The sequence below is a fragment of the Suricata suricatta genome, chromosome 2, assembly GCF_006229205.1.
Source record: "Suricata suricatta isolate VVHF042 chromosome 2, meerkat_22Aug2017_6uvM2_HiC, whole genome shotgun sequence".
In the NCBI taxonomy this organism is placed as follows: domain Eukaryota; kingdom Metazoa; phylum Chordata; class Mammalia; order Carnivora; family Herpestidae; genus Suricata; species Suricata suricatta.
The window spans coordinates 150591544-150597038 of NC_043701.1; positions in this window are offsets into that span (position 1 = coordinate 150591544).

Here is a 5495-nt window from a genome sequence, read left to right on the forward strand (position 1 = left end):
GTCAAGAAAGGCATAAGGATTGGGGTGGTTAAGATTTTATGTTGCTACTCTGTTTACATATAGTAGCCATAAGACATCTTGGGGGGAATGGGTACTGATTTTTATGGTGGTTTAAAGCTTGAAGACTAGGTTCAGGTCCCCTTTATACATCGGAAGTAACTAATATTACATCCATAAGAGAGGTGTATGAACATGGAATTTCTCTCCAGATGTAGAGGGATGAGCTATTTTCAAGATACACCAGGTACTCTAAGAAACTGAAACATTAAGAACTCTCTTAACTGAAGCAATCAGAAGTCAGTAAAAGCAGATGGTCAAAAAGTTGATAAAACATATTTCAAACATTTTATTTCAACATTAGTCACATAAATACAAGCAAAATCACTCACTAACCTTTGGCTATCAGGTCATGACTGGAGCTCTGTGTTGCCTTCTTGGTAAAACCACACCCAGATTTCCTGCTTCCAATTCTTAAAAGCATTCATACCTTAAAATCAACTGTGGAAAATTCTAAGTGCAAAACCTTCCTAGACTTGCTTTATTATACTTTCCCAATTGTTTAGAGCTATCTAGTCCACATCTAAATAGTAGTAGCCTGTTTCTTGTTGCTGCTCCTTTTCTATTTAGCTTCATTATCTTTCTTTTGGGAGGGGGTTGAGATAAAAATTTACTATTTTAATCATTTTACAGGCTACAATTCAGTGCACTCAAATATTAGAAAGCTGTCACTACTATCTAATTCTAGAATAAAGCCATCCTCCCCAAAAGAAACCATGTAGCCCTTATCAGTCACTCTGAACTTTCCCCACCCCCATACCACAGCAACCACGAATCTACTTTTTGTTTCTATGGATTTGCCTGTTGCGGACGTATCACACAATATGTGGTCTTTTGTGTCTGGCTTCTCTCACTTAGCATGGTTTCCTGGTTCAGCCATGCTATAGCATGTGTTGACATTGTTTTTAGAAATGACTTACTTTTGGGACACCTAGGTGGCTCAGTAGATTAACTATCAGCTCAGGTCATGATCTCACGATTCATGAGTTCGAGCCCTGCATTGCCACTGCCAGTGTGGCGCCTGCTTGGGATTCTCTCTCTTTCCCTCGAACTCTGCCCCTCCCCCACTTGCACTTTCTCTCTCTTTCAAAAATAAATAAACATTAAAAAAAAGAAATGACTTACTTTTATGTGCCTATATGGCAATCAATTTAGTTTTTATGGAAAAAAACATTCTTTGGCATTCCCATCACTTCACTATATGTGACATTTCATTAAACTGCAAAGTTACAAAAGCAAGTACTACTGGAATAAACATGACGAGGAGCAAACACCACTGTACGCATGCACCTGGGCTGATGAAGCAAAGTACAGCAGTTTATTGTGATGATAGCTATTTGCCACGGTGGCCTCTGTGCTCCGAGCAGCAACTAATAGGTGTTTCAGAGGGAAGGAGGGCGCCGGCCCACCCAATGTGTTGTCTTACTGTGGGCCAGTACTCCATCCCCCAGGATGGATGGGGAAGCATGCAGAGGGTGTCGAAGTGATAAGTGTTCATTACACACCCAATGCAGCCTCTCCCCGCAAGAGGAAGTCTTCTACAGGTCTTAAAAAAAAAAAAAGGCAAAGATACGTTCCCATAAAGATAGCTATCCCCTTCTGCTTCTCTAAAGCTTTACCATCCTGCCCATCTTTCAAGGAGAAGCTCAAATGTGTCCTCCTCTACAAAACCTTCCCCAAGCCTTGACTCCTCAGAGTGCCTACATGCTCTCTGTCCTCCCCTTTAATTACCAAAGTACTTGTCTATCTCCTGGCGGTCAGGCTTACAGCAGCTCAGACGACGTCCTGTAAACTGTTTCAGAGCCAGGTTCTGTGTCTTTACACATCCTACTGCCCCCAGCAGAAAAATAGGCGCTCAAAACACAATCTTTACACAAATATTTAATAAGCAGTAGATGTTCAGTAACTGTTTATTACTTATTAAGTAAAGAAGGAGAATATTAAATACTTAATTAATGGTGTGTGACTTCCCACCTGGCTACAGCAACTCCTCCCACTCGTCAATGTGGAATAAAAGATCAGGGAGAGGAGACGGGTATCTGATGGGGTGAAGTGCTGGGCAAATGAAGAAAATCAACTACTCTGGGTGCCTAGCAGCCATCAGAAATTGTGACTCTCCTCCAACTGTTTAACAGAGACGACTTTCAAATAGGACACTGTTAGATAATGACACTTCCTGATGTCCTTTGATGTAGCACAAATTAAAAACAGACAGAGAGAAAAATCTTTGTGCTCAGAATCTCCCAACATCAAATGTGGACTTGGTTTTTCTCAATTCAATTATTATACTACTTTAATGGGAAGCAAATAGCTTTCAAATTAGTGATTTTTAAAAGCAAAGCAATTGGTTAGGTAAGGAATGCATAAACAGCCCCAAAAGCTCCACTGAGTACTTTTTTTGGCTGAAAACCTGCCAAGCTCATTTTGATAAGCCTTTGTTAAAAACAATAAACATGCCTAAGCTTGCAAACCATGCCGTTTTGAAGAAAAAGCAAGTGAGAGAATTAGAAAATGCTTAAAACTGGAATGTCTGAATAAAAACTTCCCTGGTAACGGATTTACCGAGAAGTCACAACCCTGCGTGGCCTATGGGATACTCAGGGGACTGGGGGACAAAATGTAAAGTGAGAACAAATGAAAGCAAAACACCATCTTCATAAATAACTCGGAAGCTACATCTTACAAACTAGTACGATTACAGTATGCAACACTAACATGGGTGCCCTTAATGCTACTGAGAAAACGGATCCTCTCATTGCTTCATGAAGTTTAATGTCACCAGGGCAATATCCCTGCACTAAAGATAATATAATTTAAGGGACTCCGAATGACCATACATAAAATAACCAAATGTGTGACTTGCTCCTCGTATATAGGAGGATATCAGTTTATAGAACTCAGAGTAACTTCATCTGTATTCGCTTCTTTGTTTTCAGTGATTATAAAATCAGCAGAATCATAGGATTTAAGGAAGATAATCTGGAACATTTACATTCATTTCCCTACTTTAGGCAAAACTGATATTCCCAATCTCTCTCTCTCTCTCTTTCTCTCTCTCTCTCTCTCTCTCTCTTTTAAGTAGGCTCCACACACAGCACAATGCAGGGCTTGAATCCACAACCTGGAGACCAAGACCTAAGTGGAGATCAAGAGTCAGATTCAACCAACTGAACCACCCAGGGGCCTCTGAAATTCTCTTCTATCTGCCAGACAAAATCTGGAAACAATTCTCGTGAACAGATTGTAACTTGAGCTCCACAGGAACAAATTTCTTTGTTGTGTTCAATGATCTATCCCAAATGCCCAGAATGGCACCAGGAGCATAGTAGGCATTATACAAAGCAGTAGGTAAATATCTGTTAAGTTGAACTAAATTGAAGAACACAAAAAATGTGCAATGCACAAAATGCTAAATAAGTCAGCTTAAAGTTCCTTTCTCAGCTCTATGATAAGGTCATGGTCATCATTATAACACACAAATGATCCTAGAGTTGGCTCTAATATCATACTTATACCTTTTACTCTAACCAATCACCGCCATAAAGAGCTGAGAATCAGAAGAGATTCCAAGGGAAAATGGGGGTAAATTTGGTCCACCTGTTTTGGTTACTTTTCTTCTCTGGATGTTTACCTAGGATGCATCTGCATATTAATCATTGTTCAAGTAGAATGTAATTATTTAAAAGTAAGGTTTCGTGGGGCACCTGAGTGGCTCAGTCAGTTAAACATCAGACTTTGGCTCAGATCATGATCTTGCAGTTCATGAGCCCCACATCGGGCTCTGTGCTGACAGCTCGGAGCCTGGAGCCTGGAGCCTGCTTTGGATTCTGTGTCTCCCTCTCTCTCTCTGCCCCTCCCCTGCTTGCGCTCTGTCTCTTTCTGTCTCTCTCTGTCTCCCTCCCTCTCAAAAATAAAGAAAAACATTTAAAATTTTTAAAAAATAATAAAATAAAATTAAATTAAGAGTTCATATTTTTTAAAATTATACTCCAAATACAATTTGACTAATGCAACCTCTCATTTATTTAAAAATCACACCAGTTAAAAGAAATAAATAAACACATAAATCAGAAGAGTAATATGATACGATTATGTGATTCCAGTATTATCATTGTTGCTCAAAATGCCTAGAAGCAAAATGCTTTGGAAACCAAACAAAGCGGGAAGGGCAAGGCCTGCATGGTGGGATTGGTTCCATCGCCAGTTAACAGAAGTTCAGCCAATCCTTGACTACCAGACTCTGAGCTTCCTGGCCTGCAAGGGGAAGGGTTTGAATAGGTGATCTCTAAAACCCTTTGCAATTTCCAAGATCCTATGATTAGTTGACCAAATCCAGTCACTTAATTACTCCTTATTTAATCATTTATTTTCTTTAACAGACATACATCGGGCACCTTGGGAGGGTCAGACACCATTAGCCTGGCGTGACATTGGCGGGGGAACGAGACAAACTCTGCAGGGTCGGTGGATGATTTTAAAAGCCAATGACCTCAGGTACCTATGGAGGCAGTGTGTTTCTAAATTTGTCAGGCCTCAAGTCTCTCTTCCTGGCTTAAGCTGGCTGCGCCTTCAGGTGCCCAGCTCTCAGCCAAGAGACATGTAAGATGCACAAATTAGAAGCTCATCAGAATGGAATCGTTTAACCAGTGTTTTAGTAGATTCCATCCATCTCAACATTTAAAAAAAGTTGGGGCGCCTGGGTGGCTCAGTCGTTTGAGCGGCCCACTGACTTTGGCTCAGGTCATGATCTCACGGTTCGTGGGTTCGAGCCCCGCGTTGGGCTCTGTGCTGACAGCTCAGAGCCTGGAGCCTGCTTCGGATTCTGTGTCTTTTTCTCTCTGCCCCTCCCCTGTTCACGCTCCGTCTCTATCTCTCAAAAATAAATGTTAAAAAAAATTTTTTTGAAGGTATAAGACGGTCAGAAAGCTGAGCTGTGAAAACAGAAGGTTAACCAAATAGCCTCAGGTTTTACTGGGGTCGTGCTTTAAAACTGTGCCTCCCAACACTCGCCCCTGAGTCCGCACTGAGGACGAGAAACAGCTGAGAAATTAACTGCAGTCGATTGAGGCCGTTGTGTTGTTAGTACATCACACACGAGAAATAAATAGTATTACCCGCGGCAGAAGAACATTTTTAAAAAGGCAGCGAAAACCTAATCCAGCCGAAAAGCGGTCTCTATACACCGGGCAGTCTGCCTTTGGGAAGCACAGGAGCTGGAGATCAGCCGCTTCCTCTCCGGCCACCTGCCCCGAAACTGCCGGCGCTCCGGCCCGACCCCGACACGACGAGCGGGCACTCGTCGGCCTCCTTGCCCAGCGGGCGCCCCGAGGGACCCGGGTTGGGGTGGGGACTCCCGGCGCGAGGCTGGGCGCCGGGGCCGCGGCAGCCGACGGAGCGCCCTCCGCCAGCCCCACCGAGGCCAGCCCGAGAGCCCCGCC